This window comes from Triticum aestivum, chromosome 2A (assembly GCF_018294505.1).
Source record: "Triticum aestivum cultivar Chinese Spring chromosome 2A, IWGSC CS RefSeq v2.1, whole genome shotgun sequence".
Classification (NCBI taxonomy): domain Eukaryota; kingdom Viridiplantae; phylum Streptophyta; class Magnoliopsida; order Poales; family Poaceae; genus Triticum; species Triticum aestivum.
This window is the reverse complement of record NC_057797.1, coordinates 9,212,576-9,225,728: the sequence shown is the minus strand read 5'-3', so window position 1 is coordinate 9,225,728 and position 13,153 is coordinate 9,212,576. Positions and strand designations below refer to the sequence as shown.

Here is a 13,153-nt window from a genome sequence, read left to right as displayed (position 1 = left end):
GGGTGATGGCGGAAGGTAATGGCGGAAGCTAGCAGGGCTAGCAGCAGCAGCCACGGGAAAGAGATGGTGGCGGTGAGAGAAGAAATCAGCGGCAGCACGACGGGATCTTAGCACGAGTTGCACATGCGGAAAATACCTAGGCATTAATATTATGTTTGGAAATATGGAACTTGCATTTTTCAAGTGGGCATAGACCAGTATGTATATGAAGAAAACCCTTTATAGAATGGGGGAAATACAAAGGGACACATGGCTCTAATATACCATGTCATAAGAAGATGCAAGTGCTAAAGAGACATAAACTCTAATATGGTTATAAGAAATATTCAATTTGTATTTTCAGGTGGGCATAGGTCAATATAGAAAACCCCTTTATAGAATGGAGAAATTACAAAGGGATACACAACTAAATATATATAACTCTAACCGATTTCATGAGGAACAAAATTTGAACTATTATTATATAATTATGTAGCAGACAGGAGACAAGGATAGAAACAACACCACCTTTCTGTGGTACCATTTTTTAATGTAATATGGCATTACCAATTTAATGTAGTTATGCCACAGTGAGAAACCATAAGTCTGCTACCACAAAAGAAAAAGGGAAATTAAAGTTTCATAAGATGAGAATGTACCATCATCAAGGCTTATTTTCGCAGATGTGGTTACCGACCTTCTAGTCTTAAACCTTGAGCTGATGATGCAACATAGTTAGGAAAATCAAATAGAAACAAATGAACTAACTGATCAATTTGCTTTAGAAATAGCATACCAGTAGGAAAATGTTTGACGTATTGGATCAACTCCCTTAGGCCCAAGCTGAGAAATAAATGGGAATATTAGTTCCAGGAGCTAATAACAAAATGTTTCAATTTAAATCAATATACAGTATTCATAAATTTACTATGCTAAGCATGTAAAAGGATACACAATGCGGATTCTGCACGTATCCTGCACATTCTTCAAACAACTCAGGGGTAAATTAGAACAGCCCGGCTTAGTTACTAAATCTATCATTTATTATGAGGAAATTTTGTAAGTTCTATCACTAATTTACCTCTATTCTCCATGCATCAACCTTGATACTAACATCAACAGCCTGGCGTTCTTTAGATATCTGCATGAATGAAAAGAACAAATCAACAATCAAACTATTGCAATGTTGAAAAATAACATTACAATGAAAAATCTAGAAGTTTACGAACCCAAAACTCAAAGTGGAATAGGTCATGTGATGATTTTAGGTGACATCTCAGGCCCTAGTATATATCACGAGAATCACAATGTCAGATGTGTGCCTTGAGAAAGTGTGCATAAAAACTATTCCCATAAAAATAAATAAGAAAGGGTGGATAGAGTAATAACTGTTCCCAAGAACAAGCCAGCAATAAGCAACATTTGAATAAATAACAAATGTGAAGTGTGAAATAACAAAATTTTTTTACCCCAAATGTAGTAGATGACACAGATCCCTGGCCTTAGCAGCAATAAGCAACATTTAAATAAATAAACAAGATGCAAGTTATCTTCAAATTTTACCTTGTAGCTTCCACACTTTATGAAGCAAAAGGGGCAAGCAAATCTTCAGTGACTCGTAAGAAGGGATCAATATAAGAATCATGAACTGAACAACAATATTTAACTTCAACAACAAATATTATGCAGTGGTGCAAAACTGCACATAGGTAACCGCAAAGCATTTAACACAAGATCATTGTGATGATAAACATTCAAAGCATGATGGCACATAAAAAAAGCATTAATATCATCCCCGTCTTAAGTTCTAAGATCAAATTCAAAACCATTAACAGCATAAATTATCCACTATGTTACTTCCTTTTGTATTGATACCCTAATATTCCTATAATGAATATATTCTCAACATTTTTTACCTTGCTACGGCACCATAACTAATTGGACAAAGTAATTAATAAGATTACTTACCCCCATAAACATCAGAAGCTTTCAACCAATAACATGCTTACCAAGAATCTTAGCAAAATTTAATTACTACCTTAGTTGCATACATATTGATATTATTATTATTAAAATCAAACATTTATACTTAGTTACACTAGGAAAAGTAGAGAACCTAGGGAAAATGTCAGTATATGATGCTAACAAATGTCGATGAAAATGAAAAATGTGCTAGCCCAAATGTTGTGTAAGAAAGAACCTTCAGTCTTTTCCATAGTATTGTTGTAATACTTGTAGTTGAAATGCACATTGCCAGCTCTTAATCTGGAGAAATATAAATAAATACTTTCTCATTTTATGATACAAAAATAAAAATGTGTTAACAAAGCTGAAACTTAGAGCAATCTGTCATGATAAACTCTAGTGAAACACTAGATCGGCCAGGCTTAGTTCTAGGCTGACTATCCTGACCACAAAAGTCCAGGCTCACAAGCCAGATAAACCAGCCTCGCTAGCCAAAGCCCCAAGTACAAACTCTAAGGATTAACAAAATTGTTTTTCATGTTGAGATATTTTTACTTGCCCTTTTACAAGTCCACATCCATGACAATTTTGAAAGGTATAGCTTCCATCCAATAACTCACAATTTAGTTGGAACCCTATAAACTTAGCTTTAATTGCGCACTAATCCTATTAATAAAACCCGTATAGTTTTTATCCTGCCATTATTACGTGATGGACAAATGGCAGAACAAACTAGCAACATGATCAGCACAAGTACATTTACCTTCACCACATGGATTTGATCCCCAAGCAACAGAATGACAGAACTAGTGGTATGAAAAATCGAGAAATAGAATTTTAACATGCCCACACTTGACCTCATAAACCGAGAAATCTATCCTAGTTGTTGGCTAATCATGGGCACTGCCGGGCGGACTATATAAAACATCCATAAGGGCATAACATTTACTCGTTGTACAGAGAATTAGTGTTCATTATTTCCAAATATTATTGTGCATATTTATTGGTTTGTTTGTTATGATCACATGGTTGAATATCCGTGGAATATCACACACACACACACACACAGTTGTTGTATGTATGTGTTGTATGCAGTAGAAACATACTAAATTCTTCAAGTAAATAAATTGTGGAGCATACACTTTTGTGGTAAGGTTTCATACATAAACATGCACACATATTTGATATGTTACCGAGGACACATTTTTCTAAAAGATGTTACATCTCTCTTAATATAATATTCGGACCAAAACTGATATAGATTTCGGACCAGCTTACAAAGGTTCTGCTCTCTCTCTCTCTATCTCTCTCTCTCTCTCTCTCTCTCTCTCTCTCTCTCTCTCCCTCCCTCCCTCCCTCCCTCTCTTTTGCGGGTTTGCACCATATCGTGTGCCCCACAAAGTACTTCATACTAAGAGTAATGAGTGTTGACACATACAAATATCCTATAGTACTTCGAATTGTATGGTGTGTTTATTTAAGGAAGCTATGGTGCTATGAAATTATTGTGTATCCACATGAGCTGTTTCTCGGGCTCGTTGTTTGCTTAAGTATTGCGTATAAGAGTAAGCTCATGAAGTCAGGATAGAGTACTTGTGTATCCATCCACAATCAGGAGGCGCTTGTTTTGTTACAAATTTTTTTGGTCCATATTGCAGAATTTCTAGAGATTCAGATTACCATCATCCTCGAAATGTAGTTTTTTTTGCCGATCGCAATGTTGGAATTAGAATTATAATAGCACTACACATATGAGTAGAGAATGTGACTTCTTAATTTGTGCACCCAGGCTCATGTTTGTTTTCTACCACTGTGTGAGTGTTGATCATTCTGATTTTTATATGGCAAAAAAAGTAAGTAGGGTTATTAATGGTTGCTATGCATCTAATCTAACTTAGTTGCATCATTCATAGGCTAAAACTGCTCAATGATATATCAAATTCCATGGCCTCCCCTCTAATGTCACAACAATAGATAAAGAATGGGTCAAAGTTAGTTTATTGCATAAAGAACTTTCTAAGTTATGTTTCATCCTTCAGTTCATTCACAGCTCCAACACCACTTATCTAGTGCCATGAGACGCGTATACTGGTTTCTTCCAGGAAGGACAGACAATGTACCCTCCAGCTTGGTTCACCCAGAAAATGTTTGTTATCAAAGACGAATATGAGCATGCTTGCAGGGTAAATCACCATTGTATCTTATAAAACAATTCTAAAATTCTCTCTCTCTCTCTCTCTCCCTCTCCCTCCCTCCCTCCCGCCCTCCCTCCCTCTCTTTTGCGGGTTCGCACCATCGTGTGCCCCACAAAGTACTTCATACTAAGAGTAATGAGTGTTGACACATACAAATATCCTACAGTACTTAGAACTGTATGGTGTCTTTTTTAAGGAAGCTATGGTGCTATGAAATTATTGTGTATCCACAGGAGCTGTTTCTCGGGCTTGTTGTTTGCTTAATTATTGTGTATAAGAGTAAGCTCGTGAAGTCAGGATAGAGTACCTCTGTATCCATCCACAATCAGGAGGCGCTTGTTTTATTACAAATATTTTTGGTCCATATTGCAGAATTTCTAGAGATTCAGATTACCATCATCCTTGAAATGTGGTTTTTTTTGCCGATTGCAGTGTTGGAATTAGAATTATAATAGCACTCCACATATGAGTAGACAGTGTCACTTCTTAATTTGTGCACCCAGGGTCATGTTTTTTTTCTACCACCATGTGAGTGTTCATCATTCCGATTTTTATATGGCAAAAAAAGTAAGTCAGGTTATTAATGGTTGCCATGCATCTAATCTAACTTAGTTGCATCATTCATAGGCTAAAACTGCTCAATGATATATCAAATTCCATGGCCTCCCCTCTAATGTCACGACAATAGATAAAGAATGGGTCAAAGTTAGTTTATCGCATAAAGAACTTTCTAAGTTATGTTTCATCCTTCAGTTCATTCACAGCTCCAACACCACTTATCTAATGTCATGAGACGCGTATACTGGTTTCTTCCAGGAAGGACAGACAGTGTCCTCCAGCTTGGTTCACCCAGAAGATGTTTGTTATCGAAGACGAATATGAGCATGCTTACAGGGTACATCACAATTGTATCTTATAAAACAATTTTAAAATTCATTCTCTACTGAAATGTCATAGCTACGCGCTTAAACAGTCTTCTGATCTATCTCAGGAACAGAGACATATAATATATGATAATGACCTCCTTTACAAGTCTGAGCATCCTCTCTGTAATATGATTCAAGTGTGGTACAACTACAAACTTGTTTTTTCAATTGTATGAATTCTATTGTTATTTTAGTGTTTTACACAAATATTTTTCAGAAGAGAAAAAAGTGATTGTGCAACTTTATTTTGCTTCACTATTTAATTCTATGATTTTCAAAATCCCAGTTTCTCCGGTACTGTAACTTATGTATCAAATCAGACTAATCTTTTCTTGTTTGCAGCTTGTATTTCGTAATACGGTCACAAGGATGATGTTATTTCCAACCTATTCATGAATCATGTGCATTTGCCACATATATTTAAATGGTCATGTATGGTTCATGGAAGCCATGCTAATAATCTAATGGTCAGTTAGAATGTTTTCGGAAATTTTATTTCAGGATATTTCCAGATATTTCTTCGTCTAAGAATATTGTTTGATAAATTAAACTATGATAAAGATGTACTTTCTGTTGTCCATAAAGTATGCTCAACTTGATATGTAGTAATGGATATGTGTGTCGCATGTGTGTGATTACTACTTGGATGGAAATGAGTTGTGTTTACAACATTATTACTCCCTCTGATCTATATCAATTGTCGCTACAATTATTATGGAAGCGTGATGATTACACTTGGGGCACAGGTGGGTTGCGCCGCATGCAGCACCGAGGACCTCCCCTTTGCAGCACCCCAACTCACAAAACCAGGCAGTCAGCAGCAGCGCTGCTAGCGTTAGTAGCAGTTTGTCTACCGCTTGCAGCAGCAGAGCTCAGATGGCAGCAGTGTCTGCCATTTTGGAGCCTCAGGCTACAGTTTTGCAGCAACCGACTCGCAACACCAGCAATGCCATCATTCTGTCCAATGTGTTGGAGTGTCTATCTTTAGTTTTGCAGCGTCGACGGCAGACCTCGCGTCCATTGCCAGCAGACTTGCAGGAGCAGCAGCATATTCTTACAACCGCGAAGTGGTAAGCTTTCAGCAGCGGCAGCAGAACAGTGGTATTGCTTGCGTTTAGTGGCGACAGTGCTTGCAGCGACAGCGTGCAACCGTGCTCACGGCATCGTTTGCAGTCAAACAGCTGCGGAGATAGCAGGATGCAACATTGCTTGCAACGTGGCGATGGTGGAAGAAAATGAAGCATGCGATGCTCTCGGTCTGGAGTAGGGCTCACAGCATTTAGGGCTCAATTTATTGACTGAGACAATGGAGAGAAAAGAGAGGATAGGGGCAGACTGTGATGCGCTCGAATTGGAGGAAGGCCAATGGCGCCACGAAATTTCTGGAAATGGTAGGTATGTGGTAGACGAGTGGTAGACAAGGGAAGCGGCTGATGCAAGCGTTGGAACAGTTGGGTGATTGAAATCGTCTTTCAACAATGAATATGTTCATCTTCACCTGCTCAACTATGACAAACGTCCAGGTTTCACCCTTAGCTATATATAAAATCGATAGTTAACACCGTAAGTATTCAAAATAGGGCCTGATGCAGCCTAAATGGTCCCCATATTTAGTTTTGACAATTGCCACACACATGGAGAAAATGTATTCATTGCATAGAAAAGCTCTGGCTCCACAATGCTAGAACTTACTCAGCCTTATCGAAAAAATCAAAATCAAAATGAATACCTTCAAACTAAACTACCTAAGGAAGAGAACCAGGCAGTAGTCGGTTGCCTATAGCGCAATTATGCACGCTCACCCACCTGCATTTGAGGCGCGGGCTTTGCAGGGTGGCTAATTTCTTCAAAGAAAGAAAATGCCCCAAGTGCTAGTGGCGATGGGTCAAGTTTATGTTCGAGAAAAAACACCTAAGGAATGCATGCGATTATTATGTTTAGCTAGAGATGTACTAGTGTTACCTTATTATACGAGGTAATGACGGAGTTGGGACATTACTGTATGAGTAACTACTATATGGGTTTTCACGGATGTCTCTTGCCCCAGCCTCTTGAGCAGATATGCCAACTTGGAGTTTATATGAACCCATGGAACAAAATAAAAAAACTTAGACAAGCTGCTGGAGCAACTGATAGGCAGTTTCCAACATAATCCATTGCCACACTGGATAACAACAGTTATTAGTCCCTTAAATATGGAAATGAGAGTAGATCAATAAATAAAGGTAGGAGACCGCTCAAAAAAGGTACAAGGATATCCTTACCGTAGCATCAACCTTGTGAGAGCAAAATGTCAAGCAATTGTCTTGCTCAAGAATTTTTTATGCATGCATAACAAAAGGAAATATAAGTAAGGTCAACATACAGCTGAAGCAACTAATTTCCACTACACCCCAGTAATAGTCTTCACTTTTCAATTTGTAAAACCATGATTGTGAAATCAGAGGAACAACTGAAGAAAAGCAGATTCGCAGAATCACTTAAGCTTACATACACTGAAGATTCCATCCTTTACTGATAATATTAATCTTGTAACATGTTCTCTTACCAAAGATGCAAAGTGCGCTACTTCTGATGTGGCAATTCACTGCCAGAACTTTTGGAAGGTGATTTCTAATTAAAGTCAAGCACTACAATATTCTAGAAAACTAAAAGTACATGACATGTTAATCATCCAAATACAAGTGGCTAAGCTAATTTATTCAGTCTGAAACTTCAGGTCCTACAAAGGATTGTGCTTCATCCATGTTGGAATTCAGCCCAAAGGATCGATCACATCAAAACACACACGCACCGAAACTTTTAGCCAAGATCATGTATCGTGCCCTTGTTTTTCCCTTAATTTCTTTTCTCTTTTCACCCCTTCAATAAAAATCTCATGATGTTGCTCTGGCTGTGTATATACATACATGGGGGATGTAGTGGTTTCCTAAACCTACACGGACTCTAAACAGCCGAATCGAACTAACCTAGTACAGCTAGCCTAGTACTACACGACTATGACTCCTACTTGTACTACCACGTATATATCCTAGCCGACTAGTGATTTCCTAACGTGACATGGACTAACCAAGACCTAGTACTACTCAAAACTCTTGTTTTACTACTACACATGACCATGTATTCCTAATACATGGAAACTAACTTAACTACAACTTAGACACTAATCAGACTTGACACTAATCAAAATTATGCTAACAATCCATCCTATGGTTAACTACTATAGAAAAGTTATGGTACATAAATTAAGAACATTCAAGCTTAATACTATGGAGAAGTTCAATTAAAGTACCTCTAAGAAGCTTTGTCTCATTTCAACCATAGGAGTTAACTTCACGGTATGTCCCAAATTTAAAGTCGTCGCATGATTCTCAAATGACAAACGAAGTAAATTAATTGATACATTACCCTAGAAACATTTCCCTTCAAGGTCTGTCAAAATGTATTAGTAAATAGTTGCACTCAACAATCCTACAAACCATGCATAACTGCGTTCTGAGCTTAAAAATGTTGGTCTTGACACTTATTTTTAGAAGGAAAAGGTGTTATGGCTAGAAGCGGTATGTGTGATAATAAGGATCCTCCCCAAGCAGAAGAAAATATCTAAATTAGTAATGCAGAGAGCATAGTATCCCCCCCTCCCCTGTAAAAATCTTGGCAAACAATGTTTAAAGATATTTTTTGGATCTCCTACCTAAAGGCAACCATACACATAGCCAATACTTTGCTCACCAGCACTATGTTCACAAGTTATCCATGTATTAAAGGAATCTCTTTGTGAATTATTAGTGTTGGTTTATGAGTATAACTGTGATACTAACGATTCTTTGAAAACAGAAAACTGTAACACTAATCTTTATGCAACAAAAGGTTCGGCATACTGTTGTCAGTTGTTTACCACCTGGAGATAGGTCGCTGCAAGGTTCATGGTTTGGCCCAAAATACAGACGTCAACTAGATTCGAATATACTATGAGATAGTCGTAGTTTGGCCATTGGTCTGGATTTCATTCAAGAAATGGGAGTTTGGGAGAACAGTTGTATCTTCAACCACATGAATAAGCAATATAAGTTGCCAGCTAGCGAATAGCTCAATCCATTTGACTAATGTGTTGTGTAGCTAAATGTATCAAGTACTAATTTCTAAGTCCTACACACAACTGCATCTTGCGCTGGTTCTAGAAACTATTTAGCATCTTTCAAAAGAAATGAAACCAGAAGCTTACTTTGGAGAGCAGATCGTTCCAAATGGCCCCCGATGCAGTTGTTTTCACCAATATCTTCTCCAACTTGTCCTGCTGAAACTAAAGGGAATCAAAACGTGATGGCTGTGAAGAACTGTAGAACACACGGAATAACATATGATGCACATCATACCACGACTGATAAGGATAATGTTAAGGTTGAAAGCTCCGGAGGATGCTAAATTCTAGATGTCTGGAATTACAAATGTAGCTTTGGTGTGATCTTTACTACCAAATCCACTAAAAGTTGTAAGAAAATAGGCCCGGATGAATCAACATATGGGAGGGTGCTGTGCATAACATTTTGTCAATAATAAGAGATAATTTGGTACAAAATATCGATTGAAACAAAGAATAGGTATACTTACCCCTTCAAGTGAAATGTTACTAGTAGGTGTAGCTAACAATACATAAAGAGGGGAGATATTCTGGTCTCGACATGCAGTATTTGTACCTCGAGAAAGTGATACAGTTAGTTGAATCCTACATCCATAACACAAAATTGGTCAGCTTTTGCATGATGTAACACATAAGATTAAATTTCGATAGTGGTTAGTACTTGTAGTATCACATAGATTACACATGAAAGAACTTAATTTCTTGGGCCTTGTTTAGCCCAGCTACCATTTTGGTGTATGTAGGGCAGCAACCAAGCTACTATTTCTTGGTCCTTGTTTAGCCACATTGCCATTTTGGTGTATATAGGGGCAGAAACCATCTAGCTCTATGTCAAATATTGCTAACTAAAAGTAGTTGCCCTACAATATCAATATAGTGATTATTCCTTGTTGAGTTGTGTCCTACATTGCCGCACCGAGAAAAAATAATACTCGACTTTGTGTACAATATTTTATAACATGTGTACATTTCGACTTACAGCTTGTATCGCATCTAATAAGCTCACTGTGTTGTATATGCTGCCATAATCTATAAATATATGATATTTAATTGAATGGAACAACATATATCAGTTACATGTTTAATTTGCTAGAATATTAATATGGTCACAATCTTGCAATAGATGTGGGATATAGTCATATGCTATCAATTAGCTCATGACTATTGCAAAGATGCATCGATTTGAAAATATCATCCTACGTGAGGATGTCGGGCAGGGCCATATCAGCGATCTGATGATATTTTCCACCTTAGTGATCTTTGCGCGGATATTTATTAATGCTTCCATGTGTACATCAATGCACCAAAAATGGGTAACACACAAATCTGGCGGAGTGTAACATTCTGAAAACCTTGGATCCCTATATATTCTACTTTTCACTAACTTAATTATGGTTGTTTACTCTACATTTCATTATCATATTTGTCTGAAATGTTATATAGCCAACCTAGGCATGTCATTAGGAATGGCAATAATGAATCAAATTGGCTACCAAATGACTAGACAAGCACTAACATTAATGATGAGGTGCATTACATTCTTCAAATTATTGGGCAGACTCAGTTATGATCAGATCGATTCTACGATTTCATCATGCGCATTTACAGTTTTATTTAATCTTTATGGCGGTAACCTACATTGGCTATCAGGTTCCATTAGGGCAAGCCTTGACCAGGAACTACTCAATTCATATATATATTTGTTGAATAAAATTGATGTCATTAGATTCATATTCCAAAGTACTAGCCTTTTGTGGTTATGATTTTTTCTGATAAAAATGTACATAATAATAACGAAATTCGCTATGCATTTTGAAATGGAGGGAGTAATAGTGAAGTCTCTGATATGCTGGAAAAGAAAATACTTTCTGAAATGGAACAGTTAATCTTTTGACATTTGGATCTGAATCAGAACAATATTTACACATGTCCTGCAATAGATTATAGTCAAAGCTTGTAGTATACCTCTTCTTTCATCTTGCTTTTATCATGTAATCAAGGAATCTTTGCAGGAAAGTGGGCTGCAAAGGTCAGTGAGACATCATTGTTACGTGATCACTTACATGGTGAAGGGTGTGAGTGAATAAGCACATGCAATCCGTGTCGAATGAGGCCAGAATTTTAAAAAGAAACTTACATTTTTAGCGGCTCGATGTTGAATAATATTGTACCACTCAACTGGTTTGTAGTACAACTTGAGACTTTCTTCTGAAGCAAGCTTCTCAGCTGGAGACAATTGAGGGCACATCTGGTTTGCGGACGAGATTAACGAAATCCGCACTTGACGCCCTGTACATAATTTGCAACAGCGTCAAATAAAGAAGATACAAGTAATATCTTTTCACTATTAATAACAAGAAAATCATTCACCATATTTACATGGTTGCATAAGATCAACTCAATTAGTTTCTAGAATCAGGATGCGACCAAACAACGCAAATTAGATTTGAAGTGGGGAGTCATTAATTCATGGAAGTCAGAACTTTCCATATACTAGTATCTAGATGTGCGACCATTATATTTATCCATAGAGATTATCAACCAGTGATGAATCAATTAGACAATCACCATTTATTAATTTCCAGATATAAACAAGGTTAGCAACATATATACTTGAACTAAGCAACCATTAATTTTTGGAACTACTTACTGTCATAAGGAGACTTCACTATCTACCACAACAAAATACCCCCCATCAGGTATCATGATGCAGCCCGCTATCCGACTGGAGCTCTAACATCATATGTATCTTGTCCCCCAGGGTTGATATCATAGTTGCAACCCCGCATGCCGATTACCACATGACCCCTAAGGTTCAGTCCTTTTGAGCTTTTGATTCTCCAGAATCAGCTTTTGGGAAACTTCCCACAAAATTATGTAGAATCAATCATCGAGTTATTTTCTGAGATTGTAGTTAGTGATTGTGGGATGAGTTGTGTGCTGAAATGTCTATAATGTCCCTGAACTAAAGCTGGATGTTGAATTGCCAACACTTCGTTGCACCATTCCTCCGTTCATAGTAGCAATTTTATTTTTACATACTTGCACCATTCATCCATTAATACCTCACAGTAGCATCGTGCATTCACGATAGCAATTTTTTACATACTTGCACCGTTCATCCATGCATCTAGGAAAAACTAGCACAATTAATCCATTCATCAAGCAAATCATCAACTAAAAATCAACATACATCCATCTAACAAACATCCAATTATCCATGTACAAGAGAAAGGAACAAACAAGAGACAGAGAGATGAAGAGAGGCTCACCCCAGCTAGCAATCAAAGGAGACGAATTGCTGGTAGGTGGTGGCGACAAGGGTCACCACCGAGGTTGGACGAGGCCGGGTGGAGAGTTGCAGGGCGGAGCTCGGCAGGGATCAGAGGAGGCCGGGCGGAGGACGGCAAGGCCCACCGGGTTGGGCGCGTCGGGCTGCGCTCGCCGGCTGTTGCAGGGTCGGCCGTCGCTCGTCGGAAGGGAGGAGAAGAGGACGGGCAGCGCAACAAGGAACCCTAGCTCGCCACTCGATTCGTTCGGCGCCGGGTGGGGATCGAGCGAGGAGACAGCAGAGGCCGGGCCCAATCGTTTTCTCGAGGGGAGGCAGGTTCGGCAGTGGGTGGGCATTTCCCTGATAAATTCGGGCTGAAATAAGGGTAGACTCCTAAAAGACAAATGCTTTCTTTTGAGGGGACTCCATAAGAGCATCTCTACAAGCCCCTTAGAGCATCTCCAGCTGCGCCCCCAACAGGCCCTCCTCAGGCGTTTTTTCCGCGCCGGCGCCCAAAAATCGGCCCAGCCGCTCCCCCAAGAGGCCGTTTTTCGGCGGTTTGGGCCGAAACTGACGCCGGCGGACCCAGGCCGAACCCGGTGCGCTGGGGGCGCCCGGGGGCGCCGGGGCAAATGATTTTGGCACGAAAGAGGATGGGCCCGCCGAGTCAGCGAGA

At 38.7% G+C, this 13,153-nt stretch overlaps 1 pseudogene; it reads right to left on the bottom strand.

Moving 5' to 3' along the window:
- Positions 1-750: 750 nt before the first annotated feature.
- Positions 751-11,454, bottom strand: LOC123191292 (polycomb group protein EMF2B-like; annotated as a pseudogene).
- Positions 11,455-13,153: the final 1,699 nt, after the last annotated feature.